Raw genomic sequence first — 15,033 nt, forward strand, 5'->3', positions numbered from 1 at the left:
GTACTTCTTTCATATGCGGTTGTTGTTGTTCGTGTTGCCAATAGGCAATTGATTCTACAATCTCCTATATCATAAGGTCCTTGTTTACTTTTTTATTATCTTTGAAGGCTAACAACATGTGTTGTATCAGTCATACAACATGTATTGAACAATTTGTCATTCTTCAACCATTGGAGTAGGAACATAGACCCACTTCTCTTTAAGTCTTAGGTTTTTATATATCATGCTCCCCCAGATTACTGCATCTTCTGTAAAGAAAGTGTATCTTCAACCTTTCTCAGTTTTGGTTGGGTTTACTCCGTTAAACTCAAATGGTGCCTTAAGAACCACCTTTAAGTTATATTCTTTGCTAGTATGAATACCGGTTCACTACGCTATTTTCCTATCGGAACCATAAAATGCCCATTTAGGAATTTAGCCATTTCTTTGCTTTACGGGTATCGTTGTTATGACCATCGTACTCCCCCGACAATCACATTCATCTTTTATGATCACCCTTGCCAATGCATCTCATTATCTAAACTATAGGGGAGTATGGAGTATCTTTCTTAACTAATATTACATTCCTCCCCCTTGAAATGCGGCATGAACTTTTCCGTCACAATTTCGAAAACCATTCAGAACTCTTGTGAATGAAGAACTTTGATTACTTTCTTCATCCACATGATTACATCATGTAGAATGAAGTTATTTCTTAATTCGTATGGGAGTACTTATTTCTCTCATTTTACTTAAAGAACTCAATATAGTCCTTTATTATCAGTACTTGTGCAAGTCACACTTGCATATCATTATTATCCTTAAGTTCGTGTGTAACTTTCTATTTTTCTTAAACTCATTAAGTGCTTAATGACTATGACACAATAGAAGTGCACAATCAATACTATAATAGCATAAAAGCTACACCATACTTTTCTTATAGTGTGGGTTACACTAAAAAAATACACGAGTCATCACATATTTCTCCTGTTATGCAGGACAAGCTTTATGCCAACTTTACCTCCATGTGCGAGTATCAACCTTAGACTTTTCCCACCATGTGTGTATTATCTCAAACTTTTTTTTGCCATGCGGGTAATTCCCTTGAAGGGACATAAATGCTAAGATTGGCTCATATTCAATCATCAAATTTAGAAATAAATCCAAAATTCTATAACACACATGCTTATTCCAATGTTCGTCAAATCAAACATGCATGTTACTTATTACAACTCTTACCATAATGACTGAAACAAAGACAAAATCTTCTTTATAGAGAGTACATAAAATACATTTTTTAAACTATACTTCCATATCAATTTATTTGACGCTATTGGCTACTCTTACTGTTTTTATCATCTTTTCTTGGATGAACATCCAAGATTTTTTTTTCATTTCAAGCCATTCTTTAATTTGAACGCACTCCCCCATGCAATTGTCTTCTTTCTGAGTAACAAGAACCCAATATATTTTCTTACTGCCTTCAAGAATGAAAGCATGAAGATCTTTGTCTGAAAAACTTTCAACAATAATCAACAATAATGCTCATTAAAATTTGAAATCTTTATGTTATATTCTATATCACTATGGGCAGAAATAGAATAAAACATTCTTCTACATTAATTCCATATCACCGTTGGGTAGAAATGAAATAACATACTCAATTATCTTGAAAACATGTGATTACTCGTCAATCAAATTCTCCCATTAGTTTGAATTTAACTAGAAGATAATCATCATCATTGCAGTGAAAACATGAAAATACATTTATCTAGTTTAAGAGCATTTTTAATCTTTATCTATTCTTTGAAAATTGGTCACTTTGATGCAAAATTTATCAGAGATTTAAATTTCAAATATAAACTCATAAAATTGTAATATTGTTATCATCAACATTGGTTAGACAATAACAATACCACAATCCACTTTGAACAAATATCTTTCTTCTCTAATTAAATAGAGGATAAACATAATCTCAATTCTCTAAATAACTTCGCGGTGGAAAACAATAAATATTATATTTTTCCAGAGATTTAAACTTCAAACAAAATGCATCTATTTTGCTTCTGAAAACTAAACAACAATATTACAATAATTTGAAAACTATATCTATATTTCAAAATTAAAATTTTCCATTGATTCAAATTTAATAATAATAAAAAACTTTAATATGCAATGAAAACATGAAATAACTTTTATTCATAAGCAAAACCTTATTATTTATTCTCTAATCAAATAATCCCATTGATTTAAATAAGTTTGTATACATTGGCAAGAGTGAAAACATGAAATTCTCTAAGCAAAACCTGAAATAATATATATCTTTTGAAAATAAGCCTGTATACATTTTCTTTTCTTTATTTGACTAAAACCAGCGCAAAAGGGGCCATCTTGATTCATATAGGCGGCCCGACCTATTTAAGATGAGAAAACCCTAGGGCTACTGTTGGGGGCCTTCCTCTTCCGAAGGTCCTCAAAAGTATAATTAATCAATTGTTTTCATCATAAGCTATTACAGGGTGCATCTCTAGGATGCAAGCCTTTTCATTATGATGAAGGCATACGAGATGAAAGTGTGATCTAAGGATGACAGGAATAAACGGCGAAGCTATCGCCAGATCGACAACTTCGGCTCTTAATGGAGATGAAATACGATGGTGATGCTGACCAAAGGGGAAAAAGACTATTTAGTCCTTAATGATTTGTATTACGATCATAAGTGAATATTGAGGACATAAATGTACTTTTACTCGGGTTAAGTCCTGTGCATATAAATAGATGAACAGTAGCACCGTACTGTTCATGTTGGTTGTAATCTCCCTCGCGTCAACACCTTCGAACAAGACAAATGTATCAATGTAATATAAATTCTATTGATATTCATACATGTTTTAGAGAATGTAAATATGAATGAATCAATGAATTATACTTGTTGTTTTCATCTCTCTGCATTCTTGTTTATCTATAAGATCATGAAGGCGTGTCCTTCATGACCTTTGTCTAATGATCATTATATCCATGAGGAGATAATGCTTTAGAAGACGAAGGTCTTTAATACTTAACAATTGTGTTGTCTTGTTCTTGATTCATAGCATTTGAGAACAAGTGACCAACATTGGCGCTCACCTATGGTGAACTCACTTCTGTAACCTTCGGCAAGCTTCCACCTTCGTCATGCTGCCGAAGAAGGCAACAACGCCAGGGGCTACTCTGCAGCCACTGGACACCAATCAGGAGACGCTCTCTCTAACCTAGTGTTTGGTTGAGGAGTGGAGGAGAATAGAGTGGATCCATTCCAATTTTCTAGATGTTTGGTTTTCAACAAAATAAGAGCGAAGCGACTCCTCCATCTCCATATGGAAAATTTAACATAAATAGTTGGAGCGCTCCCGCACACAAACGACCGGATGCGAGCGCTCTCCCGGACGCAAGCGATCTCCCCCTCTCATCCCCTCTACACTCATACGACTCTCCAACCAAATAAAGAATAACACGGGTACTCTTTAACCAAACAAAAAATGGAGTGGCTCTATTCTTCTTGCCAAATGCAGAATATAACGACTCCATTCTCAAATGCTGGAATGGAACCACTCCATTCCATTTGACTCTCTAACCAAACGCACCCTAAGAGAAGTTAGGAGCCAGAAGAGAGGCTACCGACCCAACACCCCACGAGGAAGAGTTGGACCAGGAGATCAGGGATTTAGAAGCTCTACATCACCAAGTGCAAAGGAAAAAAAAGAAAAGATGCTTCGGTTAGCCGAGCTTCAACGAAGCATATGAAGAAATGCGCCACATCGCACAGGACGATCAAGGACGAGGGCCTCAACACAGAGAGCTTCGTTAAGAAACTCCAATCGACGATGATTGATGGTATGATGATCTGTATTATGGTAATTTTGCTTTTGATGATGCTTCTCCCCTGGCAGCAGAGTTGCAGGCTACCACATGGCCACCTTCATACAAGCCGCCACAGCTCCCCATGTATGATGGGCACTCTGACCCGAAGCAATTCCTCATGAGCTATGAAGCAACCATATCATTATATGGTGGCAACACTGCTGTCATGGCAAAATCCTTCGTCATGGCAGTCAGGAGCATGACTCAAACTTGGTATTTTTCTCTTCGACCGGAACAATTACATCATGGTAGAAGCTGAAGGATATGCTAGTCACAAGCTTCCAGGGCTTCCAAACGAAGCCAGTGACTGCTCAAGCTTTGTTCTAGTGCACACAAGACCACGAGGAGTACTTGTAGACATACGTCCGAAGGTTCTTGCGGTTGAGAGCCTAGGCGCCAATGATGTCTAATGAAATCGTCATCGAGGCCATGATCAAGGGGCTCCGGTCAGGACCAACAGCACAATATTTTGTAAGGAAGCCACCACAGACCTTGGAGAATCTTCTCCATAAGATAGATGAATACATCCGAGCTGATAACGATTTCTGCCAGAGAAGGGAGGAAGCGTACAGGTATTTTGAGATGACTAGGGGCTTCGGAGGAAGACTCCACCCTAGGCATGTCAGAACGATCCACAATCCCAGCACAAATGATGGCAGGGCAAATCATACCCAAAGCAGCCAGCAAAGCTCACAATCTTCGGGAATGCAACCAACTTCCTACACGCCACCAGCCCCAAGAGGCAGAGGGGGAAGGAACTTCGAAGGAAGGTTTGATACTCAACCCAGAAGATTGTTCTGCTTATTCTGTGGGAAGGATAATGGACACACGACAAGGACGTGTCAAGTCACGATCCAAAAGCAGAAGGAGATTGCTGAAGCTAAAGCAGGTCTTACATACTGCTTCATGCTATTCCCCATATATCCCTGAATATGTGGGCAATCAGCAACCTACGGCGTTTGTTGCTTCGGCGAGTCATTCCCAAGCTTCCTAGGCTCAGTTGCCACCACCACCATCATTGGCCCCTACCTTGGTCCATAACCAATAGCCAGAAGAGCATCGCTAGGCGCAACAACAACATGATACTCAGGAGGAGTCCGAAGCTCGTACAGTCAACAACATTGTGCCCGAGTCAAGGCACATCTACTGAAGGTAGCGCAACACTTTGACTAGAGAGTGTCCTAATCCAATGTATTTTTACCTTTTGCCTTTATATTTTCTCTTCAAAAGACAATACAAGGAGGTTTAACCTTCAGCTTGATGTAATAAGTCTGTGGTTACACCATCGAGTGTAACAAGAAAAGTGAAGAAGCTCCAAAATCGTTCCTAAGGGAATGCATAACTAAGTTACCACCTAAGTGAAAGGTGAAGAAGCTCCAAAGTCATTCCTAAGGGGATGCAGAGCTTAAATGCCACCTAAGTCAAAGGTGAAGAAGCTCCAAAGTCGTTCCTAAGGGGATGCAGAGCTTAAATGCCACCTAAGTCAAAGGTGAAGAAGCTCCAAAGTCGTTTCTAAGGGGATGCAGAGCTTAGTTCCAAAGTCGTTGCTAAAGGAATGAAGAGATGAAATACCATCTAAGTCAAAGGTGAAGAGACTCCAAAGTCGTTCCTAAGGGGATGCAGAGTCTTATCTTTTATGTTTCGTGCGCCAACATCATTTGCATCACACCATCACATCATATTGCATCATGACATTGCATCATACATCATTCTGCATCAACAAAAGCAATGAAAAAACGAGGATTCCTCCTTCAGCTTCGGCAAAGACTCATGAAAAGAGTACTAAAGATGCACAATTCATGCTTGTGACTGTACTGTTATGCGAAGTTTGAGCTTCCGACAATACTATTCCTACGCAATGTCTACAGCAAGAAGCAAACATCATACAGTAGCTTCGGCGAAGAAGGGGGATTTCTTTTTGAAGCGTGAAAACAAGGAAATGTGTTTTTTCGCCACTAGCTCAAAAACGGTATGTACGAAGGTTCCACGCTTCATAAAGAAATATATTACATCAATATACATATAAATTGTTTACAAGTGTCTCTTACAAAACTAGGGATCATGTTCAAGGACATTAAAATACCAAAAATACAAAGTTTTAGTCTTCCCAAAGGACTTTATCGGCAGCTTTGTTCAGAAGCATGTCGACAGCTTCGTCAATAGCGTCATTAGAAATTTTAACTATATCCAGCGCCTCTTTAACGGATGGGTTAGCTTCAGGATTGTATGGTTCAGGAGGTGGAGAAAGCTCAGCTGCATTGAGACACAAATATCTATCAGTGTCGAAGCTAAAAACTTACGACAATGAGTTAAAAAGTGCATACCCATAAGTCTAGCCTGCTCAACAGCTTCTTCAGTTCTTTTTTGCTTCTTCTGAAGCATCATGAGATTCCTTCTCATTTCTTTTGATAGCTTCATCAAAGATTTCTCGTCCACCCTTCAGCCATACTTCGGAATAAAATTTCCCACCTTTGGAATAATAGAAGCAGTATCTGTGACTAGGGGGTAGTTTCTGCCTTTTCAATTAGTTTCGACACATCGACCGTCTCGATGCGCCGAGGTCTACGTGTCAAGACCTTGATTTTCTTTGTTTTCGGCGCACTAGCAGATGCCGAAGCAGCAACTTTCATTTCTCTCCCTTATTTCTGGACGGGATAGCAATAGTCTGGGTGAACGAACCCAATAACCTCAAACACTCTATTCAACCTCTTCTTGCCGCGAGCGCCGAAGGCAACCGTCATGACTTCATCTTCTGCCTTCGAGTACGCTCCAAGTATTTTATTACTTGTTGCCTCTATAACATCCAACCAATCATCATTTGACTCATCAAATTGGTTTCTGAACCAAAAAGTATACTTTAGATAAACCAGGCCACCTTGACTGGAACCAGCGGCGACTTCCTTCGGCATTTCCCATTCGCTCACAAGAGGCCATACTTTGTAAGCAATATGGTCTTGAACTAAGTCTCTTGTGCCAATACAGGTGCATACTATGTTAAAAACAGCTTGGCATGCTTGCACGTCATTTCCAAGTGCGTTGGACGACCTTCTAATGCCGAAGCGTGACGATATAGGACGCTGAATAATGCCCTTAACATCTTCCCTCTGGCTCAACTCATTCTTCATGTAAAACCATTCCTTCATCCAAGAACCTTGCCACTTCTTCCAAAATGTGGGCATAGGGAAATTCGCCTCAGACCGAGGCACGAAGCTGTAGCAACCAAAATTGTTAATATACTGCTCCTTTCTGATTGCCTTCGTCTGATAGGATAGCTCATGAATATTGCAGAAGCATCTCACTTATGGCTCCAGTTCTTGGCTCCTCATAACCCATATAAAAACTCCCACTCTAATAAGAGCCTCGAGGTAACCTGATGAAGGTATATTTCAAACGTCTTCAAGACTTCGACCAGCATCTTGTGGAGCGGAAAGCGAAGCCCAGCTTTCATGAAGCTCCTGAAGACTACCACTTCATCTCCTGCTGGTAGAGGAACGATGTCTTCTCCTCTAGCCCTCACTATAGAAACATCATGAAAATATTTGCCTTTCATTGCTTCAATTTGACCTTGCCTAATCGTGGATTTTCCAAAAACAATGGGGCTTGGTCTCCACGGCTGATCTTCGGCATTTTCATTCTCACTCTCAACATCGAAGCTCTCACTGTCGCTTAAATCACCAGACAGACCAGCTAGCATTTCGTTGGTGATCTTCTCTACGTTGGTCCTTTCCATGGCTTCGTAAAAGCATACTAGCCGTGCTCGCGGTCATGAGCAGCTCAGGACTCTTGCATGATTAAATTATGAAACTAAATTCAATTTGTCATTTGCATTGCATGAAATTTATTATTCATTTGTTCTATTATTATTCTGGTATGGTATCTACTTATACTTAGTAATTGTAATAAAATTTTGACCAACTTTAAAAGCAATGCTCAACTACAACCATCCTCTTGGTAAGCCTTACACTTCATGAGCTCCCATCTTTGGCGAGTTCATGCACATTATTCCTCACAACTTGTTGAGCGATGAAAATATGTGAGCTCACCCTTATTGTCTCACACCCCCACAGGTCAAGAACAGGTACCATAGGATGAGGCGCTCGAAGGATGCTGCGATGTGTTTGTGAGAGGTCTAAGCTGTCGTCTCCCAGTCAACTTTTGGTTGCTAGATCGTTGTCTCCTTATGATGTAATTATTTATTTATTTTATACAAACTTCTATTATATAGTAAAGATGTGACATTCGTTCCTACACCATGATTCATCATATGTGTGAGACTTGGTCCCAGCACACCTGGTGAATATGTTCGTGCCCGGGTCTTGGTGCCCCGAAACCCGGATGTGACAGAAGTGGTATCAGAGGAATGTTAACTGTAGGACGAAACCTAGATAGAACTGGATAACCAATACTTACTTACCTTGTGCTAATCTGATTCTTTCTAAATTTTTCTTAATCTTTTCTCATCTATTTCTGCTTTACTCTGATTATTCTTACCTTTTCCTTCTAAAGACAAATGTGGATTTCACACTTTGAAATCCTGTGCCTAAAGTGACCTTTAGGAATAGAAGACCTACTCTTAGGAACAAAAACAAAACTATTTTTATAAGTATCTATATGCTTGAATGCTTGTTCTTATGATATTTGTCTGATTTGGATCTTTGATTGAGTGTGATGAGTTATGGAGTAATGTCCACAATTGCATCTGCATATACACCTAGACATAAGGGAAAATATTTATAAACTAGACCAACTAAGAATATCCCCACTAGAATATATCAAGCCTAATAGATCCATCTTATCTTAAAAGACACTCTCTTATCTTAATAGATTCATCTATCTTGAAGGATTCATATTATCCAAACCACTTGACTTATCCCACCATGATCATGATCTAACTCAAATAATGAGATCTTATCTAGTCTAATCTAGTCACACAAATATAACTTAGATCTGAATCAAGGTGACAGATTAATCTAACCTAACAAAGGCTAACCTCAAGTGGAGCTAATATAATGTAAGTTGCTTAACAAGAAGGATAATACTGATGAAATAAATGAGACTATACTCCTATAAAATATGTTTTAACTTAATTCACTCTGCACTAAGTTAAGAATGACCAACCGACTCGGCCTCATGCAACTACCTTAACCATCCGATAGTTGCATAACCCCTCTATTTTGACCTAACAGAGATTCTGACTCACCCGCACCATATAATTCATTCTATCTCAAAAGATTGTAACATATATTAATAATATATATCCTACCCTGGTTGATCTATCTAACTTAAACTAGTCTAATCTAGTTATATCCAATCTAATCTAGACCTTACCTAATCTAATATGATCTAATCTAAAGGAAGTTACTTAAACAAGTTATTTAATACTGGTAACATAGATTGGACCATATTCCTATAAATGGGTTTTAAACCTAAATTGGTGTCTTAGACCAACTCGTCCGTGAAACCACAACCTAGCCTATGTTATATGTTGCCCAACCCATTTATCTCAAAAGCAAAGTAAAATTCTGTTTAATCTACCTACCCATGTACCCGCAATTGTTATCCCAACTCAGATAATAGCATCTAACACCACAACCGATGGTCCCTAAATCAGACCCAAGAAGAAGGTTAACCTCGACAATGAAGGATATGAGTAGAAACAGATCTTCAGATGAATCAAGATCCACCTCCCAGAATAAAAGTCTCCATTACTTAACTTTCTTTTATCCCCAAATCTTCTCTACACTCACCTAAAACCTGAGGTACCCTTATTTTCTATGCCACACCTGCTAATGGCATGAAAATTTTATGTGTATAAAAAATTACTAATCGGAAGTTCCACTTAAATATATATATATATATATACACTAGAATTTCATAAAGAAAGTCAGCTTGATATGCTTAAGTAAATGATATTACTAAATAGGATTATAGAATCTAACATGATCTAATCTAATGTTGTCTACTTAAACAGATTATTGATGCTGGTAGAAGATATTAGACCCTACTAGCCAGGTATTAACTTAACTTAACACATTAGACCAACTCAAACATGAGAAGAAGAGCTAACCCAACCAATAGAGTCATGATGGATTGCATAATCTGTCTATCCTCACCTAACATCATACAAATTTTTACCTACATCATGTAGTCTATCTCATCTTGATAGATTTTATTTTACCTTTGGATATTCACCTTATACGACTAGTTATCCCAATCCTGATATAAAACAATAGATTAAGCCCTGCCAAAGAATCTTCAGTTCATAACTAGCTATTAGCCTATTCGTTCTGCCTACCAAATAATTTCTCTTGCAAAACTATATTACCATATGCTTCTAACTCAGATGGTCAATGACAGGAAGAGAGGACTATCAGGCAAAAGCAAACATAAATGAATCCTCCACCGGCTGGAACCGATCCAGTGGTTGCCGCCCAAATGCTGGTACTACAACAAATGACAAACATGGTGAACGAAATGCAAAATCAGATAAGGCAAGAACGCCAGGAAATGCGTCAGGACCGGTTGGAGATGCGACAAGCAATGAGACAAGCACGGTTGGAAAGATAACAACAACAACAACCACTACCTCCACCACCACCAGCCCCACCAAGATACATAAATATATATATTTTACTATTTATAAGACCTAAATATTACTTTAGTTATTAGTTAGTATTTTACTATTTTAGGAATAATAATAAGGTCCAATTAACCCTATGTGTTGCTAATAAATTATGCATAATGCTGAGATTCTGTTTGCGCATATGTTCTCAGATAACATGGTTATACATCCCTTTTTCCTACAAATCTCGAGGATGAGATTTCTGTTAAGGGGGTAGGATTTGTAAAGCCCAAAATTGGTCAAAAAATGATGATAAACTAAATGAATAAATATATTTGAGGATTTTTGAAACCTTGGGAAATCTATTAGGACCCTTCCTTTTTGTAACCGGTTAATGGTATTAAATTAACCAAGTAGCCAAATAACAAAATAAATAAATACAGAAATATGCACCTCATGATGAAGCTCTTGCATTTTTTATTTGCATTCAAATTGTTCGACAAGTTCAAATTAGGAAAATAGAATTTGAAAAATAGAAAAAGAAAAAATAAATGGGAAGGGGAGGAAAGAAAAATAATATTAGTGCAAATAATGGATGTTATATCCTCATTAGGGATGAACTTTATATTTGGAAATTGGAAGTTCAAAATGTGACTTTGAATTTGGTTTGGATATTCCAAATTTGAAATAGGAAAGAAAATAGAAGAGAAAAAGGAAAAATTCCCTGTGCTTGGGCCAACATTCGTCTGTTTTGGTCCATCTCTAGTTTCTATTTCCGTGCGGCCGAGAACTCCCTCCACGCTCGACCCATCCATTCCCGTATGGGCTCTCCGCGTCGGTCACTGCCGTGTGGACCTGCCCAGCGCACGCACGTAGCTTCCCTTCCTGTCACTGCCTTGGGGACCCGTAGTGTCAGCCTCCTTACCATCGCGCTTGCACATCTGCGCTCTCCTACATCTATCATATGGGCCCGGGTGTACAGATTCTTTGTCTACTCCTCTACCGGTGGCGTGTAATCCTTGCGGCTCAACGACTTGGCTAGAGATTGCACGACCCGCTTCCACCTCAACCACCCCCGGTATTCTAGCTCGGACTTCGCCATAGGGTTATAAATCACAAGTGTCGCGACCTCCTCGTCCTCCCAACCCTACGTCGAGCTCAACTGGGACCCGCCTCGTGGAGAAGCTGAGGGGAGCACTGCTGTTGGGGACTTGTTCTCAAATACTATGAGTTATGAACAAGGCAACACAGATAATATTAAACGTTAAAGTCCTTCGTCCTTCGAAGCATTATTTCCCTTAGGAAATAATGATCTTCGGACGAAGGTTATGAAGGTCATACCTTCGTAAGTCACGACATATAATAATGAAGAAAGAATCATGCAGAAAATAAAAGATAATATAAACAGTCATGCATTATTATTATCTCATTTCTATTTTATTACTAAGGAAAAATAGAAATGATATCAAATTACAAGTGTACCTTCAGCTTGAAAGAAGGTAAGAGTACAAGTGTGACGCAAAGGCAAATGCCAAATCAGCGTGAACAGTACATGAGCACTGTTCATCTATTTATAAGCACGAGACACAGCCCATGTAAAATTACATCCATGCCCTTTACGTCCACAAATAACTCTATAGTAATCCATCGAGGTCTAAATGGCCTTTTCATCTTTAAGTCGGTTTCCTTTTCTGCTACCATGCCGAAGCTCTCCTGCTCACAGCTTCGGCGCTGCATCAACCTTCGTATTCTTTGTGCTTCTCCCACAGTGGTACTGATTCGAATCCGAAGATACCTATCCACACATTATACTCCAGAAACATTGTTAAATCATGTTTTTGAGGACCTTCGGAAGCCGAAGGCCCTCAACAGTAGCCCCTCGCAATATTAATTTGTTAGAATGATAAATTCAGATTGCGACATGGACGAAGGCCCTAAGCCGAAGGTCCGAAAAAACACCTTCCCTTTGCTAGAATAGCAACAGTCACTGACAAGTGGGGCCTTCCGATTTTCAACGCACTAGGCGTATAAATAAGAGCGCACCACGAGCTCATTTGGCACACTTTTTTGCCATCTGCTCTTGCTTACTCAACTTTTAGCTCTTTGCGCACCAACACTTGCTTGGCTTTTTACGTTTTTTAAGCTTTGGCTTTGAGAGCAGTTTTTTAGCATTTCCGAAGGTGTCTGAAGATAAAAAAGCTGTTGCTAAAATGAAGCTGAGTCTTTCTGAGGAGAAGAATCTTGGCTTTCTTGAGTCAATAGCAAAGACGAATACAGAGAAGATTACTAGGGAGATTTTAGAAGGTTTATCTGAAGATACTGGTGATAGTGACAGTTATGATGTGGAAAGCGGCGAGGAAGACTCCGAAGATCGACCCTGGCGACCAAGCCATGCAGTTTTTGGAAAATCAACTATTAAACAGAGTCATCTTGACAATATGAGGGGGAGATATTTTCGGGATATGTCTATTGTGAGAGCTGACAACGGAGACAAGACTTGTCCTACTCCCGAAGAAAATGAAGTCGTGATCTTCCGAAGCTTCTTCAAGGCTGGGTTTCGGCTCCCTCTAAGCAGTTTCGTGGTTGAGGTTTTGAAGATATTCCAGATTTTTCTTCACTAGATTACTCCCGAAGCCATTATAAGGATGGGAGTCTTCGTATGGGCTGTGAGGAGTCAGGGCTTAGAGCCAAATGCTAAAAGTTTCTGTAGCATGCACGAACTTTTATATGAGACGAAACCCCGGGGTAAAGAGCAGTATCACAACAACTTTGGCTGCTATAGCTTCGTTGCCCGCTCTGGGTCAAGCTGCCCTGTGCCGACTTTCCAGAAGCGATGGCCCGGGGATTGGATGAAGGAATGGTTCTATGTGAAAAATGATTTAAAGGCACGAGAGGATATTAAGGAGATTATCATGCGCCCTATCTGACAACGCTTCGTCCTCCGGAAGCCGAAGGTGGAAATTGATGAAGCAGCCGAAGAATGCCGAAAGGCCTTCGACATAGTCTGCTCCTTCATCGGGACAAGGGACTTAGTTCAAGAGCATGTGGCCTACAGGATATGGCCATTGGTAGTGTCACACCCGGTTTTAAGGAACAAAGCCGGGTGCATCTCATACATGCGCCAAGAAGACAACATATACAATAACAGAGTGTATAGAGATAAATGTCATAAAACATCAGAGTATTTATTACATAGCGGAAGACTTAATACAAAATAAAAGAATAAACATAAAACGAACTAAGGATCGTTGGCGCCAATGTCAACTGAGAAACGCCACCTAGATCAGATCATACTCCTCGCCTTGTGGATCCTCCTGAACCACCTGCTCTTCTCCTGTGGGGGGGTGTGAGACAGCAAGGGTGAGCTCACATACGTTCATCGCTCAACAAGTTGTGGGGAATAATGTGGCATAAACTCACCAAAGGTGGGAGTTCATGAAGTGTAAGGCTGATCAATGAAATAAAGGCTGAAGCTGAGCATTGCTTTTATAAGTTGATCAAAATTTTATTAGCAATTACTAAGTGTAAGTAAATACCAACCATTAGAAATAATAAATAAAAGTAATAATGAAATATTCCCAGATGCAATGAAATGACAGATTGAGTTTAAGTTCCATAATTTAATCATGTGAGTGTCCGAGCCGCTCATGACCGTGAGCACGGCTAGTATACCAGTTTTACACTCTGCAGAGGTTGCGCATCTTTACCCACAAGTCGTGTTACCCATTTGCCACGGAGTTGATCAGACTCCATACACCTCTACCAAGGAAGCGAGGCAGGGTACCACTACGAGGCCTTTACAAAGTTCCACTAGCTTCAGACTACCCGCTACAGTTTATAGGAAGCTCCAGTGCAGGGTTCTTGTCTGACCGCCATCGCAGCAAAATCAACCCAAGGACCTCCCTACACTGACCACTCCCCTACTGCCCTTGCCCCTTTCAGGTAAGGTAGCCCTCCACTAGCTTTCCTAGTTAATCAGCCAAGGGCGTCCCATTAAACCCTTGTGGTAGCACTGTTTTCCCGGGTGGTTCTCCATGTTCCCATTAACATAATGATCTTATCATGAATAATAATAATAAACAGATAATAAAAAGTATAACAATGAGTGATGAATATCTTTATACCCAAAGCCACATAAAGCAATAGCATATACTACCCAAAAAGTTTGTAGTAAAACCAGTGGTGATACAAGGTATAAAGATAGTCAAAATCTAGGGTATCCTATTGGGTCCCAGCAAAATTAACCTATGCAGATCATTATGATTAATAAGAACATGAATAGGTAAAAGAAGTGATCAAGGGCACAACTTGCCTTCCACGAGCTCCTGCTCAGCTATCTCTACTTGCTGAACCTCAGATTCCATTGTGGCTTGCTCGTCTACCCGCATCAACACAATACATACATAACATAGCATAAATTAACATTACACCAAACATGCAAATGGAATATACAGTAATAAACTAGACATTAAAATATAATCATAGGAACTGGAATCATTAAATTTGGAGGTATAGATTTTAAGTTATGGATTTTCTAATGTTTTATGTGCTTAATACAAGATTAAGTGAAAGAATAATTTTAATGTGTTTGT

This window comes from Zea mays, chromosome 3, assembly GCF_902167145.1.
Source record: "Zea mays cultivar B73 chromosome 3, Zm-B73-REFERENCE-NAM-5.0, whole genome shotgun sequence".
Taxonomy (NCBI): Eukaryota; Viridiplantae; Streptophyta; class Magnoliopsida; order Poales; family Poaceae; genus Zea; species Zea mays.